This window comes from Macaca nemestrina, chromosome 10 (genome assembly GCF_043159975.1).
Source record: "Macaca nemestrina isolate mMacNem1 chromosome 10, mMacNem.hap1, whole genome shotgun sequence".
Lineage (NCBI taxonomy): Eukaryota > Metazoa > Chordata > Mammalia > Primates > Cercopithecidae > Macaca > Macaca nemestrina.
In genome coordinates, this window is record NC_092134.1 from 125,530,672 (window position 1) to 125,553,487 (window position 22,816).

Sequence of the window (22,816 nt, forward strand, 5' to 3'; positions counted from 1 at the left end):
CCATTCTTAGGCAACTCTCCCTCAGTAAAAGAGATGAATCTGAATGCTGGAGGAGCTGTTCCCAGAATTTTTCATGAAAATAAATGAACTTAAGAAACTCAATGGGTGGACTATAATGCATGCTGAGGCACTCATTCCCTTGCCTGCTAAGAAGCCTCAGCTAATGGTTAAAGGTGCTCAGTTAAGTCCTCTGGCAGTTGTTCTCAGTAGAAGAGAGCATTCTCACCCAAGATCACCCCCACTTCCTAAAGACAGCTCCCCATACCCAATCACTGTTTGATGAATAGGAAGAAAGGTCCAGTTCTGAAGGATCATCCCAGTTCCAGAGCTCTCCTTAGAATCCGATGAGCCTTTGTCGTGATTGCATCACAACTCAGCTCTGCCTTCTGCCCTTTCTCCTCCCTTCACTCCATCACAGGTGTTGATCCTGAGAGCACTTGCCAATAAACCTCCTGCATGGAAACCTCACTCAGATTTTGTTTCCCAGGAAACCCAACTTAGGATAGTATTTTTAACCTATGTCAGAAAACACGTAAAAAAAAATAGACATATCTAGAAAAGTTCATTATAAGAATAAGTTTAATGGCTTTCATGACAAGTAACGTACATTTTTCTTAGATGATGAACGTGTTCCAGGTTGCAGAATCAATATGCAATTGGCTTCTTCAATCAAAAGATCTGAATCTTCAATTAGTGCATTTTGCTTCAGATGGAAGTGGACATCTTGATGATGTGATCTATGCTATCAAAATGCTCCTGAGTGTAATTATTTTGAAATATATATATTTTTAAGGCACTCATTAAACAGATGAGAAAAAAATATTCTGTATGATTCTTAAAATTCATCTATGTAAAGCTAAACTTTAAAGAAAATGAAATTAAGATACAAATGAATTGTTAACATAAACGTTTTCTTCTAAGTCACCCTCAATTTTCACACTGGAATCAAACTGCTTTTAGCATTTATATACTTTGGTTTTTCACCAAAATCCCTCTAGACAGGCTTCATGGGCTGCCAATATGTCTCCATCACAGATTCAAGTAATCTGTTCACTCTGATTAGACTGTTGGAGCTAAAGTATGGCCTTTGTTATGCCTATGGCAGCCTAATCAGCTAGGCGGATTCTCTGACACCCTGGCATCCAAGCCATCTCCATATCACTGAAGCAGAAAGGCAAAGATTATGGCCATCAAAGTATATCTTCAGGCTGAGACACATAACCCTCCAAGCTATTCTTAGTTAAAATTGTCATGTTTTAAAATCACTGGAAAGATATTCAGATGTTTGATAGAAATTCCAGGAATCCCAAGTATCTCAATTGTTTTGCCTTGACTTGGTCTCCTTTGACTAACTAGAGAATAAGCTCTTTGAAGAACTATATCATATTACTCTCCATATTTCCTATGGTATCTTACAGATAGCATGGTTTTATTCGTACCTACGAGGCAATTTATTGAGAATGTTCATTGTTGAGGTTTTTTCCTTTCTTCTGAAGCAATCTCTGTAGGAAATTATAAAGGCACCTATCTCTCTTCCCCCAGGAAGGACAGACCAGGGTTTCTTAAGTTCCAGTATCTGCCTTTTCACCACTCCCACCCCTGGTGAAGAAACTACACTTTCCTTAGAGCCAGACAAGAGAATATGCCAGACAAAGTGTGAATCTTGAAGATAATGCCTACAGGAGCTTGTATTTTAAGAAGATGTAGGCTGAGGTATCTGAGAAAAGGCAAGAACAGAGCATTTGGAAGAAGGAACAGCTCAAACTTAAAATGCATGGTTAGATCCCTAACACTGGGAAAGAAGATTGTCAGATTTGGGTTTCTAAGACTGGTGATGACCTGACCCCGATCAAATGAGTGGTAGAATCTTGAATAGAAATGGCTCCAATTTAGGTAGTGCTGAAAAGCCATGGTGAAGCCTAATTTCTGGAGTACAGTCACCATCTCTGACTGGGCCACATGAGCCTGGCCATCAATAATGATCTTCTTCCAATTTAGGACTCACAAACACTAAATATGTAAGCTCTGAGGGGTGGGTATGAGTTCTTCAAATTTATCAGTGAATGTTTATACTAATCCTTGAAATGGATCAAATTCAGTTTAACAACATAAAGATGTTACTAGTGTTTCTTGAGCACTCACTATGGACTGGACAGTGTTAAGTTCTTTATATGTATTATTTTATGTATTCCCAAGTGTAAGAGTTAGGCATTATTATTAGTATCCCTCTTGAGACCACCAAGGCACACAAAGATTAAATAATTTGTCTACATATATCTAGTTGGTGGCAAAGGTGGGATTTAAACACAGGCTATCTGCTTCCAGAGCACAGGATTTTATCTTCTTATTTCTCAATGAATGTAGAATCTCTCAGAAAACTAAGAGTATTAGAGTTTGCTTCTGGGTACAACACAAGTGAGTGAGGGAACTGAGTTTGATTCCTGACACTGCTTGTTAAAAAGTGATTTTTTTATCAGAGAAGAATGAGCATTATAAACCCAAATCTTCTGCTGATATATGTGATAATTAAACAAAAATCAAAATGTTCGCCATTCCCGACTTCCATCTTTCCTGCTTTACCTTCAGATGTTTTTTCGCTCATTCAAATTTTTCTCTAATCCCAGGAGGTGGCAGGATATGCTGCAAAGAACATGAACCTTGGAATTAGATCAGCCTGTCTCCATTTCTGGCTCTGTCATTTACAATGTCTGTCCTTGGGCATAGTATTTTACCATTTGAATTTAGTTTTCAGTAAAATGCAGACAATAATTGCCACTCTATAAGGTTGTTCTGATGATTAAATGACATGACACACATAAAACTCGGGGCCCATGGATGATACTCACTAATTGTGAGTTCCCTTTGCCCTGCTTTGACTCCTTTATTTTCCTGATGAAGAGATGTATGTGCAGTCAGCCACCAAGTCTCAAAAGTCCTTCCCTACAGCAAGGAGCATGGAAGAGCTGTTCAAGCTGGAAATTGAAGATTTCCTAGTCCCAATATGCAGAAGTAATTTAATTAAGTAATTAAGAATGGACCTCAATTACACTTAAATACTTGCCTTGATACTTTAAATACTTGCTTTACTGCTTTTGTATTTTAAAGCCGATACCTTTGATGTTTTAGTAGTTGTGTTTGGGGATGTTTCTTGGGTTTAGAATTTCACCCATATTGTAGAAACTTTAGGGCCCATTACCTCAGATTCTGCAAGTTTGTTTTTCACAGCTCCAAATATCTAGGCCCTTTATTAACCTACCATAAGTTAGAGGCATTGATTTGCTTACTTTACTGTTGAGCATTCTCCCTTCTTATTGGTTAGACTGTCAAACTTCAGAAGCAATATTGCTTCTAGAAAGAGTAATAAATCAGGAGTCATAACACTTGGATTCTTTCATTGATCTGCTATTCTCCATTGGCAGGGCATTGGTCAAATAGCTCTCTCAGCTCCTGGAGGAGGGGACAAGTTTTCATTGATTTCTATACTATACAGTTAAGAATTTGATATGGTCTGGCTCTCTGTCCCCACCCAAATCTCATTTTGAATTGTAATCCAAATTACAATCCAAATCCAAATTGTATTCCATGTGTTGGGGGAGGGACTTCATGGGAGGTGATTAGATCATGGAGACAGTTCCCCCATGCTGCTCTCATTATAGTGAGTGGGTTCTCACAAAATCTGAAGGTTTTATACCTGGCATTTTCCCCACTTGCACTTCTCTCTCCTGCCACCATGTGAAGAAGGATGTGTTTGCTTCCCCTTCTGCTATGATCGTAAGTTTCCTGAGGCCTTCCCAGCCATGTGGAACTGTGAGTCAATTAAATCCCTTTCCTTTATGAGTTACAGGTATTTTTTTTTTCATAGCAGCATGAGAACGAACTAACACAACAGTAGAGTACCTAGAACAAAGTAAAGACTACAAAAAAGTTTGTTGAATGAATAATTTATCCGTCAACTAGATAATTAATCGATATAGGAATTGTAGGCTAAATAACTTAGCCCATTTTTAACTGGCTACCTTGTGATACTTCCGATGCATGCTTTTGGTCCACAGGTTTGATCTGGATATACTGCAGGTGGCGTGAGGAATGCAAATTCTGCAGATTCCTAATTCAGTTTTCAACAACGAACTTTTAAGAAATTCAAACCAAATTGCTCCAATCTTTGAGAATTCTTTCTCAATGCTTCTCTCCAGTCTAGAGCAACTTTTTTTTACATCTACACCCTCAGCCATTTTGCTTATTTTCCCTGTGTTATGCATTGCATGTTTGTGCTTCCCCAAAATTTGTGTATTAAAACCCCAATCTCCAATGTGATGGGGCCTTTGGGAGGTAATTAGATAAAGATGGAGCCCTCATGATGGGGTTAGTGCTCCTTTAAGAAGAGAGAGGAGAGAACTTACTTCTTCCTGCTGCCCTCTCACCCTGCCATGTGAGAAATCCAGAAAAACAGCCCTCATCAGAATGACCATGCTGGAGTCCTCCTCTCCAGAGCTGTGAGAAATAAGTTTCTATTGTTTAAGCCACTCCAGGTTATGATATCTAGTTATAACAGCTTAAAATGGCTTGCACTACAATCCTTAACATTAGCACTACAATATTTAGTTATACATTTTTGTATTTTTTGAAGGTTGAATCTGACCCTTACTCATTTCCAACTTTGCAAACTATCTCCATTCACATCATTAAAATAACAAGCAGATAACAGAACATTTATAAATAGTTTTAAGCAGAAACATATAAGTTTTTAAAGTACAGGTATAAATTGACTTTATAACCAATTAAATCTGCATCTACAAAGTTCTTTCTTTTCCTCATGGTCTCATTTTATATCTTATTCTCACATTGAATATTTAAAGAATCAAATGAAAATGGTAGGCCCAGGTGACCATATGTTATCCAGTAAAGGCAACTATTTGATTATATACAAATGCGCATGAAAAGGACTACTAAATGTATATTATTCTTTTTGCAAAATCTCTGCATATGAAATGAAATGAAAGGTTATTTCTTGATTATGGCTGCAAATATTTATAAAGTAAATTTTATAGAATTTTATCTATAATTTTTCTACTACTGATGTTTGAAGATAAATAAGTAAGTCATTCCTGCCATTGAGAATGAGGATTTCGCCTCGTTTGTGTAGCTAGCTATACAGTAGATCTTTGAACAACATGGGCGGTGGGAAGCACCCCTCCACATACACACAGTTGGAAATTGACATATAACTTTTGATTCCCCAAAAACTTAACCACTAATAGCCTACTGTCGATCAGAATCTTTACCAATAACATAAACAGTCAATTAACACATATTTTTTGTGTTATACACATTATGTACTGTACTCTTACAATGAATTAAGCTACAGAAAAGAAATGTTATTAAGAAATTCATAAAGAAGAGAAAATATATTTCCTATCTATTAAGTGGAAGTGGATCACTGCAAAGGTCTTGATCCTTGTTGTTTCTATGTTGGGTAGGCTGGAAGAGGAGGAAGTAGAGGAGTTGGTCTGACTCTCTCAGGGGTGGCAGAGGCAAAATAAAATTCATGCATAAGTGGACCCACACGTTTTAAACTCCTGTTGTTCAAGAGTCAACTGTATTTTATTAATGGCCAAGGAAATAAGATGAGTAAATAAGAGGAGGTTCTCAGATCTGTGTAATTCACAATGTACCCCTTTTCCCTATGGAAATTAAGGCATTGTGAAATAAACAATGTAAACTGCAAATGTTACTGAGCAAACTTCTTGTATTTTATTCAAACTAGAAAAATGTCAAGAAATATGGGAAAAGTAGTATATCTAATCCGACCATTATATAATTCCAGGAAATGTACATATCAACTATGAAATGCAAATGTGGCTTTTAATGTTCCAGCCCCTTACATAAGTGTTTTAACCTACCATACACGCTAAAACATACAGTAATTATCAGAAAAAAAAATTTTTGAGGCAGAGTTTTGCTCTTGTTGGCCAAGCTGGAGTGCAATGGTGTGATCTTGACTCACTGCAACCTCCGCGTCCCGGGTTCAAGTGATTCTCCCGCCTCAGCCATCTGAGTAGATGGGGTTACAGTCACGGGTCACCACACCCAGCTAATTTTTTGTATTTTGTAAAAACGGGGTTTCACCATGTTAGCCAGACTGGTCTCAAACTCCTGACCTCAAGTGATCTGCCTGCCTCGCCCTACCAAAGTGCTTGGATTACTGGCATGAGTCACTGTGCCTGGCTAAAAATATTTGTAAAATAATCACCTTGAGGCCTAAAAAAAAAAAGAAAAGAAAAGAAAAGAAATCAGGTAATACAGAGGAAAACATAAATCTTTCAAGTCTGGTCAGTAGTTTGAACTTAATAAATGGTTTACCAGTTAATTGTGAGTCCTCAACCTGTGAGTCCACATTTTTAGGCTAGAAAATCATAAATCGGTATACATAAAACTAAAAGAGCTAGTAGCTGGAAAAATTGGTATTCCACAGGGATAAAAAGAGCATGAAAGCTTAGGGGACTTTAGTGCCTTTTTGAGCACCAATATTACGTCTCTTGGTAACAAAGGAAATGCCTTGTTATTATTATTTTTTTTGTATAAAACCAGATGGTCCCAACTCTTAGCAGGCAAATATCATAATACTTAGTTGTTGATCCTACAGTTTCTACAAAACATATTTATTCTGAATTTTTAAAATTTTGCAGAAAGAAAGCCTTAATATTATGTTTGTAAGAAGAAAAAAGAATACACATTCACATATTCATATTCATATATGTATACTTTCATTCATTGATTTGGCAATGGCTAAGAGTCTTCAATGTGTCATAAATTATATGCTGGAGATGCCAAGATTAAATAACACTATTAATTGCATAGTCTAGAAGTGGAAACAAATGTAAACAAATACTGGCAGCATACTATGACAAACGCTAGAATACAAACTCTAGTGGTTTATCCCAAAAAGAAGGGATAACCAACACTTCCTTGAGAATGTATGGAAAAAAATAAGGGTAAATGAGAAAATTGAGATCTATCTATATGGATAAATGAGAGTTTACTCACTGGACCTGGGGAGGGGATAAAAGGGAATCAGGTGCGATGGGTATTTCACCATCATCCTTTCCAATCCAGATACAGATACTGGGAGAATTCTCTTTCAACTCCATACCACCACTTACCTGCTGTTCTCAGGGGTCATAAAATGCCTGTACCATTAAAAATTGAGTGTTTCGTTCACAATGGGACTGCTTGAATGAGAGTTAGCAAAATCTTGCGTGACGAACGCATGTCTTTTTTGCTGCAGAATTCATGGACATGCAGACAGCTGTGGCTGCAAGACTCTCCCTTGACAGCTACCTGAGCAGCAGCTAGCACGGCTTCTCAAAACAAGTGATATGTGGTTGTTGCCCAAATGGCAATACGGCATCCGTAGATATCAGTTTAGCTCCTGCACAGCCAAATAGGGCTCAAGAGAGCCAGTGATAGTGGTTCTCTTGATGCTAATTTGCTGGCCTCTCTTCTTCCTTTCTTTTAAAGTGATGTTCATTGAGTAGTCACACAACTCACCCCTAAATTAACCACCTTCACTATCACCATCCAGGGCAGGTGGACTGAGGAGTTCCCTACTCTCTTTCTGGCATATTATTATGACATATTATCTATGTTCTGCTTCATTCTGAGTCCTTCTTGAATCAAGAGCCTTTTCTTCTCCCCATTAAAGGATGACTTTTCCAAATAAAAATATTATGTACAAAATTACTGTTTTTGAGGAGGGCTCTGTATTAGTCTGTTCTCACCCTGCTAAGAAAGACATATTTGAGACTGGGTAATCTATAAAGAAAAAGACATTTAATGGACTCACAGTTCCCCATGACTGGGGAGTCCTCACAATCATGGTGGAAGGTGAAGGAAGATCAAAGACACATCTCACATGGCAGCAGGAAAGAGAGCATGTGCAGGAGAACTGCCCTTTATAAAATCATTGGATCTCATGAGATTTATTCACTATCATGAGAACAGCATGGAAAAAACTCCTCCCCATGATTCAATTATCTCCCACTGGGTCCCTCCCACGACATGTGGGAATTATGGGAGCTACAGTTCAAGAAGAGATTTGGGGATGACACGGCCAAACCATATCAGGCTCCAAAAGCCTATTTTGGATGTCATAGTTGAAATATTAGTTGATTCTTTCTATAAATGCTTGTTATGCACAATCCTAATTCTCCTCAAGCAATGAATGCCTCTGACCAATTTCCAACTGGGCAAAGATTAGGACAAAAATTAATATTTCAAAATAATATCTCACTACAAAGGGAAACTAGGAGATCTGATTGGAGCACTTACACTATCTACCATGTTTGGAAAGTTTAAAACAACCCTCTCGGGTAGGTATTATCATCCCCTACATTACAGATGTAAGTATGATTCAGGTTGTACTCATGGTCATATTTAGTGGTTTAGATTCAAATCCAAGTCTTCTGACTTCAAGCATGAGTATAAGTTTGATCTATAAAAGGAAACTAGCCAGAAATAATATAGCCCCAATTTCCATACTGCAAGTGTAAGCCTTCTTAATTTAAAAATCCAGATCTATCACAGGCAGTAATGACTAAAATTTTTTAATAGTTTACTATTTATCAGGCACTAGTTTATACACTTCACATGGGCTAACCCTTGTTATCCTTACAACAACATTATGAGGTTGGTATTATTATTAATTTCATTTGACACCCAAGTCACCTCGGGTGTATAGAACTTATCTAACTCTGTAACGACCATAGAACTGATAAGTGTTTGAGCCTGAATGGGAAGGCAGACATGATTCTCAAGTCTATGTTATTAGTGATTATTCTACACTACTTTTACATCTAAAAAGAAGAAAATTCTAATATACATCATCATAGAAAATACATTATCATAGAGAACACATCATGAGAGAAGCCATTTTCTTTCCTAGTTTTAGCCTCTGTCAAGAGTATTAGAAAACAACTTCATTATGACACTGTTCATATCAGGATTTATAGGATCTGAAGCCCCACCATTTGTACAGCCCTTTATCGTGTCACATTACCTCTTCTTAGAATGAATTACCTATGCTGTCATCCAAAATCATCATGTGTTATTAAAGAAAACTAACATTTTTGAAGAATGTGAGATCTTTGACCTAATAGGCCAAAAATCTGTTAAATTTAACACAAAAATATCGTAGACAATTTTTTCTGCATCCATTTACTCTTCCTTTGGCTGTCTCACAAGTGTATCATATGGTAACTCTCTATAGAGGATTTCACCGTGATAATGTACAAGATATAATCAACATTGCATGTAAAATGCATTATTTTACTTACTTAGTTTTTTTTTATATTTACTGCCTTCAATGACCCAAGTACCAGAGTTGCCCTGATGTTACGGACTAGCTGTAATGGTGAGCCCAACGGATGTGGTTCTGCCCTCATGCAGCTTAGAGCCTATGGGAAGATAGGCAAAGAAAATAGACACATAATTACAGCTGTGAAAAATGCCCAGAAAAGAAAGCAAGTAATACGTTGAGGGTCTATGACAAAAGAACTTGATAAGAAAAAGAGGTCTGAGAAAGTCCCTAAGGAAGTAACAGTTGAACAGAGGAAGAGCTAAGTGGGAGTGCAGCAGGAAGCAAAGCATTGCAGAGGGAAAGGCACATTCAAAGCTTCCATATCAGAAAAAAGCATGGAATATGAGGTACACAAGACGTTGAACATAGGTCAGCCTGGCAGGGTACAGAAGCCAAAGAAACAGTGGTTCTGGAGCATCTTGGGAGAAAATGGAGTCAAACCAAATAGTTACATGTAGTCGTTATTCTTGTGAATAACGAGAAGCTGGTGAAGGGTTTGGGATATGGGGGGGATGATATAATCAAATATATATAATCAAACGTATGCATTTGAGTATATTCAAATATTTGATTATATATTTATATATTATATATTATATATTTATATTACATTATATATTTGATTATATGTTTATATATGACATATGTATTACATATACATTTATTAACATGTATATGTAATATATACATATAATATAGTATATTGTATTACAAAGACCACATTTGCATTTCATACTTGATATGTACATTTTCTGGAATTATATAATGGTCAGATTAGATATCTTATACTGTGCTTCCCATACTTCTTGACATTTTTCTAGTTTGAATACAAATACAAGGCCATATATATAATATAATAAAATATACATATTAATATATGTATATGTATGTGTAACACATATATTAATATAAATATTAATAATGCATCATATAAATATTAATATATGTATATGTATATGTAATACATATCATATATGAACATATAATCAAATGTATAATGTAATATAAATAGATAATATAAAATATATAATATGTATATTAATATATGTATTACATATGCATATATTAATATTTATATGTAATATAGTAGATATTAATATATTAATATTTATATGTAGCATATATTATATATTCGCATATTGATATTTATATGTAATGTATGTATTGGATATTATATGTATTAATATTATATATTAATATTACATTATATGTAATATATGTATTATACGTACATATATTAATATGTATGTTATATATATTCATATATGTATATGTAATATTTAAACATTAATATGTATGTGTAAAATATATATCATGAATGTATAGTATGTATATAAACATATATAAATATATAATCAAATGTATACACATATGTAATATACATAAACATATATGCTTTTATAAATCTGACTAGAGTCTGTAGAACTAAGTGTATCATATTTGCAGATTTAGAAAACACAGAGAGGGACTATTGCAGCACTTCAGGTAAGAACTGGTGGGAACTTGAACTGGAGAGATGGAAGAAGAAACAGGAAGAGTTAAGTGTATTTCAGAAATGCTTAGGAGGTGTATAAGCAGACATGCTAGTAAAACGGTATGTTCAACCCTTCCATTAGAATAATTAAAATGATAGATTTTAAATATGGTAAATCATCTTAAAATGTCAAAGAGCAGGCAAGATAGGCTAATCTCCTAGTTAAAGAGAAATGACAGTAAGCATAGCACTATAACCACTTTGACCCTGGTGACATTTGCTGAACCTGACAAACTTAAACTTCATTACTCACACCCTTGCAGATTATGAACAGGGAAGAGAAAGCTCAGAGTTAAATCTGCGCTACGCTACCCCACTCACTTCCCAGGATACAAGAAAATTTACTTTGGCACTGATAACTCACGAGGGAGGGGGCATTTATCTCTGAGATAACATAAAATAAGTATTTTTTCTCTTTCAAATGTGTGATTATATGTTATCTGAGTGGCTCAATATACCTCAAGCTATTAATTTAATTTAGATGAGGTTAAATGGGTGCTAGATTGCCTATAACCTGAGGTACTTGGTGCAAGCAAAGGGTGCTAAGCTCTGGGGAGGACCACCTGTTGGAAAACAATTTTCCTTGAATAGTTTTACATTTCTGTGTGGTGTAGGCTTTCTGGGCAAACAGCACTGGCAAAATAGTTAAAGACTAATTTAACACCAGAGCTGCCATGGAAGCAACACGATATTGTTCTGCGAAGGCTTAGAAATTTGTCTCCCTAGAAGCCCTGTGCTTACATTTCTATATTCTATGAAGGTAAAAACTAAAATCTTCCCTCTCTTCCCCAGAGAAGATTCGTTTATACTTCAGAGTAAAGGTTTCTCTCTCCCACCCTATATAAGCTCCAAGTCTCATAATTTCAGCAATCCTCTCCTATGGTACAATCCCACTGCATGCACAGGTGAATGTCTAGCCCTTATTACATCACGCTATTGAGAATTGGGTTGCAGGTACAAAGATACTTTGTGGATAATAAATGCTCTTGTTTTATGATCCAGAGATTCCTTTCAGAATATATATAGGTGTGTGTATGTGTGTGTATGCATATACATACATATATACATACACACACACAAATACACACGCGCACACACACACATACACGCACACACACGTCACACATTACCTTAACTCTAGACCTCAAATAACTTCCACAGATAAATTTCCAGGAAAATAAGTAGTTCACATATTTATTTGTGAACTGTTCAAGGAAACTAGGTATCATAAACAAAATTCAGAAAGAAAAATTGTCTCCACAAAGACCTCAGATGTTTAAATTACAAACACAGGCTATGCGATACTGATCCCCAACAGATTTAACATATAATGGTTTAAAAAATAAGAGACAAAATTAAAATTTTGTTCAGGAAATAGAAACTTTGAGTAATGACAAAGTAGATTTGCAGAAAGAAAAAGTAACTTCTAAAAATGAGAAGCACAACAAGCAAAATTGAAAACTAGATACATGGATTGTACAGTAGGTTAGACTCAACTGAAAAGAGAATTTGTGAATTGGAGATAGTTGAAAAGAAATAGTCCAGAATGTAGCACAGATTTTTGAAAAGTTAGAAAATTTGGAATAGAGATGAGGAAATATAGAAAAGAGAAGGAGGTGATTTAACAAATATTAAATCAGAGATCTAGAAGTAGTAAAAACAGAGAATTTTTAAATCCCAATATCTGATACTAGCTAAAAGTTTTCCCAATATTTGATACTAGCTAAAAGTTTTCCAGAAGTGATGAAAACACAAATACGAAAATCTCAACAAATGTAAAATAGGATAAAAATTTCCAGTGAAACTGCAAAATATAAAATTAAAAGAGAAGTTGGTAAAAATAACAGCCAGAAGCAAAGATTAATTTTAAAGGAGGTATAGTTGGTCTGATAGCTTTCATCCCAACGGCATTAATGGAAGTGAGAAGATAATAGAATATTAGTTGGAATGTGCTGAGAGAAAACCACTATCACATTATAATCCTTATAATAATGAATTTAATGAATCCTATATTCATTAAAATACCTTTCAGGGAGAATGCAATAAAGACAGTTTAAAAAAATTTATTTTAGGATTGAGTACATGTGCAGATTTGTTACATAAGTAAACTCCTGTCACAGGAATTTGTTATGCAGATTATTTTGTCACCCAGGTACTAGGTCTAATACTCGAAAGTTATTATTATTTATTCATTTATATTTTTGGCTTCTCTCCCTCCTCCCACCCTCCAACCTCAAGTAGGCCCCAGTATTTGTTGTTCTCTTCTTTATGTCCATATGTCCATGTGTCCTCATCATTTAGCTCCCACCTATAAGTGAGGACATGTATTTGGTTTTCTGTTCCTGTATTACTTTGCTAAGCATAATGGCCTCCAGCTCCATCCATGTTCCTGTCCTTTTTTTTTTTTTTTTTTTGAGATGGAATCTTGCTGTGTTGCCAGGCTGGAGTGCAGTGGTATGATCTCGACTCATTGCAACCTCCACCTCCCGGGTTCAAGCAATTCTCCTGTCTCAGCCTCCCAAATAGCTGAGACTATAGGCATGCACCACCACACCCAGCTAATTTTTGTATTTTCAGTGGAGACAGGGTTTCACTGCATTGGCCAGGATGGTCTCGATCTCTTGACCTCGTGATCCACCCATGTCAGCCTCCCAAAGTGCTGGGATTACAGGCATGAGCCACGGCAATCGGCTAATCTTGTTATTTTTTATGGCTGCTTAGTATTCCATGGTGTATGTGTACCACATTTTTTTATCTAGTCCACAAATGATGGGCACTTAGGTAGGTTCTATGTCTTTGCTATTGTGAATAGCATTGCAGTGAACATATGCACGCAAGTGCCTTTATGATGCAACAATTTATATTCTTCTGGGTATATACCCAATAACAGAATTGCTGGGTCAAATGGTAGTTCTGCTTTTAGTTCTTTGAGGAAGTGCCTCACTGCTTTCCACAATGGTTGAACTTATTTACACTCCAACCAACAGTGTATTAAGTGTTCCTTTTTCTCCACAACCTTGCTAGCATCTGTTATTTTTTGGCTTTTTATTAATAGCCATCCTGACTGGTGTGAGATGGTATCTCATTGTGGTTTTGATTTGCATTTCTCTAGTAATCAGTGATATTGAGCTTTTCTTCATATGCTTGTTGGCCCCATGTGTGCCTTCTTTTGAAAAGTGTCTGTTCGTGTCATTCGCCCACTTTGTAATGAGGTTGGTTTTTTCTTGTAAATTTGTTTAAGTTCCTTAGAGATGCTGGATATTAGACCTTTATCAGATGCAGTTTGCAAATATTTTCTCCTATTCTCTGGACTCTGTTGACAGTTTCTTTCATTGTGCAGAAGCTCTTAAGTTTAATTAGATACAATTTGTCAATTTTTTGCTATTGTTGCAATTGCTTTTGGCATTTTCTTCATCAAATCTTTGCCAGTTCCCATGTCCAGATGCTTTTGCCTAGGTTGTTTTCCGGGGTATTTATAGCTTAGTTTTGAGTTTTACTTTTAAGTCTTTAATCCATCTTGAGTCGATTTTTATATATGATGTAAGAAAGGGGTCCAGTTTCAATCTTCTGCATATAGCTAGCCAGTTATCCCAGCACCATTAACTGAATAGGAAGTCCTTTTCCCAATGTTTGTCAGCTTTGTCAAAGATCAGATGTCGTAAGTGTGAAGCTTTATTTCTGGGTTCTCTATTTTATTCCACTGATTTGTGTGTCTGTTTTTGTACCAGTCCATGCTGTTTTGGTTTCTGTAGCCCTGTAGCATAGTTTGAAGTCCAGTAGTACAATGCCTCCAGCTTTTTGCTTAGGATTGCCTTGGCAATTCACGCTCTTTTTTTGGTTCCATATGAACTTTAAAACAGTTTTTTCTAGTTCTGTGAAAAAAAAATTATTGATAGTTTGATAGGAATGGCATTGAATCTATAAATTGCTTTTGGCATTATGTTCATTGTAATGATATTGATTCTTCCTATCCATGAGAATGGAATGTTTTTCCATTTGTTTGTGTTATCTCTGATTTCCTTGAGCAGTGTTTTGTAATTCTCACTGTAGACATCGTTCACCTCCCTGGTTAGCTGTATTCCTAGATATTGTATTATTCTGTGGCAATTGAGAATGAGATTTTGTTCCTGATTTGGCTCTCAACTTGGCTGTTACTGGTTTATAGGAATGCTAGTGATTTTTGTACATTGATTTTGTATCCTGAAATTTTGCTGAGATTGTTTATGAGTTTAATGAGTTTTTGGGCTGAGACTGTGGGGTTTTCTACATGTAGAATTATGTCAGCTGCAAACAGGGATAGCCAGTTATTTGGATGGCTTTCTATTAGGATGTACTTTATTTCTTTCTCTTGCTTGAATGTTCTGGCCAGGACTTCCAATACTACGTAAAATAGGAGTGGTGAGAGAGGGCATCCTTGTCGTGTACCAGTTTTCAAGGGGAATGTTTTCAGTTTTTGCTCATTCAGTATGATGTTGGCTGTGAGTTTGTCATAGATGGCTCTTATTATTTTGAGGTATGTTTCTTCAATACCTAGTTTATTAAGAGTTTTTAACATGAAGGGATGTTGAATTTTATCAAAAGTCTTTTCTACATCTATTTAGATGATCTTATGGTTTTTGTCTTTACTTCTGTTTATGTGATGAATCACATTTATTGATTTGTGTATGTTAAACCAACCTTGCATCTCAGAGATACAGCCTATTTAATCGTGGTGGATTGGCTTTTGGATATGCTGTTGGATTTGGTTTGCTAGTATTTTGTCAAGGATTTTTGCTCAATGTTCATCAAGGATATTAGCATGAGGTTTTTTTTTTTTCTTCTTCTGTTTCTGGCAAGTTTTGGTATCAAGATGATGCTGGATTCATAGAATGATTTGGAGAGGAGTCCCTCCTCCTCCTCAATTTTTTGGAATAGTTTCAGTAGGAATGATACCAGCTCTTCTCTGTAGATCTGGTAGAATTTAGCTATGAATCCCTCTAGCCTTGGGTTTTTTTTGGTTGGTGGGCTGTTTATTACTGATTCAATTTTGGAGCTCATTATTGATCTGTTAAGAGATTTAATTTCTTCCTGGTTCAGTCATGAGAGGGTGGATGTGTCCAGGAATTTATCGATTTCTTCTAGATTTTCTAGTTTGTGTGTGTAGGGGTGCATAGAGGTGTATCTTATTAATTTCTCCAGGAAACCAGCTCCTAGATTTGCTAATCTTTTTAATTTGTGTGTGTGTGTGTCACAGTCTCTTTTGGTTCAGCTCTGATTTTGATTGTTTATTCTCTTTTGTTAGCTTTGAGGTTGGTTTACCATTGGTTCTCTAATTCTTTTAATTATGATGTTAGGTTGTTAAGTTGAGATCTTTCTAACTTTTTGATGTGTATGTTCTATTAATATAAACTTCCCTCTTAACACTGCCTTAACTGTGTCCCAGAGATTATGGTATGTTGTATCTTTGTTCTCATTAGTTTCAAAGAACTTCTTGATTTCTGCCTTAATTTCATTATTTACCAGACAGTTCTTAGAAGACAAAAACTGAGAGAGTTTGCCACCAGTAGATCCACACTCAAGGCAACTGTAAAAAATGTATCTCAGAACCAGAGGAAAGCAATTCCGTCTGGAAGGTCTGAGAAAAATGAAGAAATAAATAGCAAAATAAAGTGGCAATGAAGACCACTGATTGAATAAAATAATATCTCTAGAGTTTTAAAAAGTATTAAAATAGACAAAGACAATAACACAAAAATAGGGAGATGAAAAAATGAAGCAAAATCTCCTATGGTCCTTGAAATGTCCCAGAGAAGGTTAAAAATATTGGATAAATTTGGACTTTGATTGGTTAAGTGTGCCTGTAGAAATTTACAGAATAACTATCTTAAAATATCATATAGTGTATAGTTTCTATACTAATAGAGAAAAAAGAATAATTAATAATACAAAAAGAAAACTTGAATTATAGGTATAAATTCAAATATATCAGCAGTTGCATTAAATAAAAATGAACTAAATGCACTGTAAAAGACAAAGATTGCCATATTGAATTTTTAAAAGGAATCTAATTATATGCAATTTATTAGAAATAGATCTAACACATAATGATTTAGACAAAGTGAAAGTAAAAGAATGGAAAAAATATATCAAGTAAACCAACTAAAAGGAAGCTAATGTCACTTTATTAATATTACACAAGATAGACTATAAAACTGAAATAATTGCTTGGGAGAAAGAGGATCAAGTTGTTAGGACAAAAGGTACAATTCAAATAGATATACTTGTAGATATTATTTTGTCTCTTCCTAAAACACGACTTCAAAATGCATGACATAAAATTAATTGAATTATAAGGAGAAAAGAACAATTCTACAATCAGAGCACTAGACTTCAACACGTTTTTCTCATAATTGATATTAAAAATCAGACAAAATATTTACAGCATTGATATAATTAGGCTTAGTTCCACCCAAATCTCATCTTGAATTATAATCCCCATAATCCCTATCTGTCAAGGGAGAGATCAGTAGGGGTAATTGAATCATGGGGGTGGTTTTCCCCATGCTGTTCTCATGATAGTGAGTGAGTTCTCACAAGATCTGATGGTTTTATAAGAGGCTCTTCCTCCTTCGCTCAGCATGTCTCCTTCCTGCTGCCTGTGAAGAAGGTGCCTTGCTTCCCCTTCACCTTCTGCCATGACTGTAAGTTTCCTGAGGCCTCCTTAGTCATGCCGAACTCTGAGTCAATTAAACCTCTTTCCTTTATAAATTACCCAATCTCAAGTACTTCTTTATAGCAGTATGAAAACAGACTAATACAAGCATAATGAAAATTTTGATATTAGGCTGGTGCAAAAGTAATTGCAGTTTTGACATTAGAAACAATGATGAAAACAGCAATTACTTTTGCACCAATCTAATACATGTAGAACATTCTATCCAATAACTGCAAAACACACCTTCTTTTCAAATACATTTAGAACATTTGCAGAACATTTGCAAAATAGACTATACAATGGTCAGTAAAGAAAATTTAAATACACATCAAAGGATTGAAATCATACATGCCATATCTTCTAACCTCAGTGCTCTTAAGCCAGAAACTTAAAAAAAAAACAATAAAGCAGACTAAAAAGGGGAATAGCTTCACACATTTAGCGTTTAACAACACATGTCTATATCATCTATGGGTCAAAAAAAGTTGAATTAAAATTTAAACCATTTAACAAAATTTTTAATATGCAGGATAATAAAAATCCTACATATTAACACTTGTAGGGTGCAGCTAAAGCTGTACTTCTTGGAAACTTATAGTCTTAGATATTAATATTAGAAAGTTGAAAGGATAAAAATGATTAAGTCAAGGATAAAAATGATTATATCAAATCAAAGTTGAGAGGATAAAAATGATTATATCAAATCAAAGTTGAGAGGATAAAAATGATTAAGTTGAAAGGATAAACATGATTAAGTTGAAAGGATAAAAATGATTAAGTCTAACTACTAGATAATTTATTTGATAATAATAAATATAGAGAGAATATATTAACTATATTTTATTTTTATTTTTATTTTTAAATATATATTAAAAAGTAGAAAATAAATCCCACAATACTTCTTTCTATAAAGGAAGAAGAAAGGACATAATGTAGCAAACAGTGGAAATTAATAATATAAATAACATATATATAATGAAGGAGATGAATACAGGTGGAAGTTGGATTTTTAAAAGACTGAACAAGAAAAATACAAATGTCTGGTTAGACTAGTCAAGAAAAAGCTGAGAAGGTGAAAGTAAATGGAAAAAGCAAAAGAATCTGTTGTAATAATAAGGAACGTAAGCAACTTTTCTAGATGCCAAATTATATATAAAACGCAACTCCAGTTATGTAACTCAGCAACAAACAGAAAAATTAGAAAATGGTACTACATAATTTATGGTAGCATAAGAAGTGTTAGTAGCTGATTATCAATCTCACCAAGAATGGGGAAAAAAAAAAACTCTGTAAGAAAAGTAAAATATACGCGAAAGATGTCAGTGCACACGTAAGTAAATGGAGAAATAATTGTGATCATGAATTAGAAGACCGAGCATGTAAAGATATTGACCTATAGATGTCTTATAATCCTAATCAAAATCTTAATAAGTGTGTATGTTTGGAACTAAATATATACATATTTAGTTTAGTTGACAGTAAAATATATATTAAATATTTATTATTAAATATATAGTAAATATTTTAGTTGACAGTAAAATATATACAGTGATAACAATAACAACAAAAAAGATACTCTTGATTAAGAAGTTCAGGGTAAAGGAAAATGCCCAAAAATATATAAAGACATTTCCCTGATCATTAGTGATGTTGAGCATTTTTTCAGATGTTTGTTGGCCATTCGTATATCTTTTATTGAGAATTGTCTATTCATGTCCTTAGCCCACTTTTTGATGGGACTCTTTGTTGTTTGTTTTTTTTGCTAATTTGTTTGAGTTCCTTAATATTAGTTCTTTGTCGGATGGATAGATTGCGAAGGTTTTCGCCCATCCTCTGGATTGTCTGTTTACTCTGCTGACGGCTCCTTTAGCTGTGCAGAAGCCCTTTAGTTTAATTAAGTCCCACCTATTTATCTTTGCTATTGTTGCATTTGCTTTTGGGTTCTTGGTCATAAAGTCTTTGCCTAAGCCAATGTCTAAAAGGGTTTTCCTGACATTATCTTCTAGAATTTTTATACTTTCAGGTCTTAGGTTTAGGTCCTTGATCCATCTTGAGTTGATTTTTCTATAAGGTAAGAGATGAGGATCCTCTTTCATTCTCCTACATGTGGCTTGCCAATTATCCCAGCACCATTTGCTGAACAGGATGTCCTTTCTCCACTTTATGTTTTTGTTTCTTTTGTCAAAGAGCAGTTGGCTTTAAGTATTTGTGTTTACTGGTGGGTTTTCTGTTCTGTTCCATTGGTGTATGTGTCTATTTTTATACTAGTACCATGCTGTTTTAGTGACTATGGCCTTATAGTATAGTTTGAAGTCAGGTAATGTGATGTCTCCAGATTCGTTTTTTTTTTTTTGCTTAGTCTTGCTTTGGTTATGCAGGCTCTTTTTTGGTTCCATATGAATTTTAGGATTGTTTTTTCCTAGTTCTGTGAAGAATAATGGTGGTATTCTGATGGGAATTGCATTGAATTTGTAGATTGCTTTTGGCAGTATGGTCATTTTCACAATATTGATTCTACCCATCCATGAACATGGGATGTGTTTCCATTTGTTTGTGTTAGCTATGAAGTCTTTCAAAATTGTTTTGTAGTTTTCCTTGTAGAGGTCTTTCACTTCCTTGGTTGGGTATATTCCTAAGTATTTTTTATTTTTTTGCAGCTATTGTAAGAGGGATTGAGTTCTTTATTTGATTTTCAGCTTGGTTGCTGTTGGTGTGTAGAAGAGCTACTGATTTATGTATATTAATTTTGTATCCTGAAACTTTGCTGAATTTATGTATTAGTTCTAGGAGCTATTTGGAGGAGTCTTTAGGATTTTCTAGGTATACAATCATATCATTAGCAAACAGCTACAGTTTGACTTCCTCTTTACCAATTTGGATACCCTTTATTTCTTTCCCTTGTCTGATTGTTCTAAGATTTCCAGTACTATGTTGAATAGAAGTGGAGAGAGTGGGCATCTTTGTCTTGTTCCAGTTCTCAGAGGGAATGCTTTCAACTTTTCCCCATTCAGCATTATATTAGCTGTGGATTTGTCATAGATGGCTTTTACTACACTGAGGTATGTCCATTCTGTGCCAATTTTGTTGAGGGTTTTAATCATAGAGGGACACTGGATTTTTCAAATGATTTTTCTGCATCTATTGAGATGATCAGGGAAATGCAAATCAAAACCACAATGCAATACCACCTTACTCCTGCAAGAATAGTCATAATCAAAAAATAATAGACGTTGGTGTGGATGCAGTGAAAAGGGAACACTTCTACCCTGTTGGTGGGAACATAAACTAGTACAATCACTATGGAAAACGGTGTGGAGATTCCTTAAAGAACTAAAAGTAGAACTCCCGTTTGATCCAACAATTTCACTACCAGGTATCTACCCAGAGGAAAAGAAGTAATTATATGAAAAAAGATACTTGCACGTGAATGTTTATAGCAGCACAATTCTCAATTTCTTTCTCCTTGCACCTTTGCTGCTACTACTGTCACCACAGTGGCAGTGATCCCAGACTCACTGCTCTTGTGTGAGCAGCCTCTCATTGCAGGTTTTGCCTGCCCTGAAAGACTCTGAAAGTATGGTTATTCCTCTCATAACCTCCTCTTTTACTTTACTCTTTTGGAAATGAGGAAGGAAGCTGCAGGAAGCTAAAGCTGCTGCTCTTTCATATGACAGGGTAGGTTTCTCTACTCTTGACATTTTTGGGGAAAACTCTCCTACCATTGTCACCATTCACAGATTGACTGTGAAGCTAAGGAAGCAAAAATATCAGGGCCCCCTTATTTGCACAGGCATCTTCCAAAGACCTGGCAGGGGCTCTGGCAATGTGTTTATGTGGTCATATGTCTCTATACAATTTACAAAACTAAAAAGAGGAGCCAGTTAAGACCACTGTCTGTTTTCATTTTAACCTCTCCCTTATAAAACTTCAACTCATGATGGGTGACATTAGAATGGCCAAGAGCATTTTCTATATATGGTTAAGGGGAAGTTGAGCTGGGAGTACGTTTCTAAGGGGTTTTGGTGGGATATAGATAAATATCTATAGCTATCTACCTACTATCTCTCTAGGTCACTCTAGATAGATACCGATATAAGTAATTATATAATAGATATAGACAGTTATATATATATATACACAAAAATGTATATTTCAATCTATCTATCTATCCATATGTATACAGATATATCTTTGTGTATATCTCTCTAGATAGACATATCTTTGTATATATCCAGACAGATATATCTTTGTATATATCTAGATAGATATAGAGGCATATAGAGATATAGAGAGAGGAAAATAAGTTGGTCATATCCCAAAATGACTGTAAGACCATAAAGCCATATCCCAAAATGACTATAAGACTATAAACAATATCTGTTTTTATTATTTCTGGAACAAAAGTGAAGGAATGGAGTTGAGATTATGACTTCAACATATATGATTGCGTCAGGCATTCAAACTATACCGGGAGAAAAATGAAGCTGAAATGTATGGAACTACAAGTTAGTCTGGGGAACATTCTTCCAGAAAGCTTATAGATAAAGAAATTTGATAGAAATCTTTCTAAATTTGTCAACAGTCCTAAAAGTTTGCATGATATTACTGAGAAAGTAATAAAAACAAAACTTCCTGAAAGTATCAATGAAATTTTTTAATTAACCATGCTAGAGGCTAGAGGAAAGAATTATCTTGTTCTCACTATAGGAAATCAAATTACACAATCATTGTCATGTGAAGAGGTAATCAAAGAAGATGCAATGCAAATATGCAAAAAAAAAGTATAGGGATAAAATTGACAAGTAAAAATATTGTTCTTCAAAGCATCACATCACCCGACTTCAAATGATATTTCAGGGCTACAGTAATCAAAACACCATGGTACTGGTACAAAAAGAGACACATAGACAAATGGAACAGAATAGAGAGCCCAGAGAAAAGGCTGCACACTTACAACCATTTGATCTTTGACAAAGCTGACAAAAACTAGCAATGGGAAATAATTCCCTATTCAGTAAATGAGGCTAAGATAACGGGCTATCCATATACAAAAGAGTGAAACTGGACCCCTTCCTTATGCCATATACAAAAATCAACTCAAGATGGATTAAAGACTTAAATGTAAAACCCTAAACTATGAGAACTTTGGAAGACAACCTAGGCAATACCATTCTGGACATAAGAATGAGCAAAAATTTCATGATGAAGATGCCAAAAGCAATTGCAACAAAAG

General features: G+C 35.0%; 1 long non-coding RNA gene across 1 annotated transcript in view; it reads right to left on the minus strand.

The window, feature by feature from the left end:
• Positions 1-439: 439 nt before the first annotated feature.
• The window catches only part of LOC139356851 (uncharacterized), a 30,811-nt gene continuing 8,434 nt past the window's right edge, over positions 440-22,816 (minus strand). Inside the window, exons 2-6 of the long non-coding RNA XR_011609318.1 lie at positions 9,354-9,452; positions 4,401-4,491; positions 2,847-2,940; positions 2,581-2,640; positions 440-756 (exon numbers count right to left, since the gene is read on the minus strand). This is a non-coding gene — a long non-coding RNA (uncharacterized lncRNA). The remainder of the gene's footprint in view (positions 757-2,580; positions 2,641-2,846; positions 2,941-4,400; positions 4,492-9,353; positions 9,453-22,816) is intronic.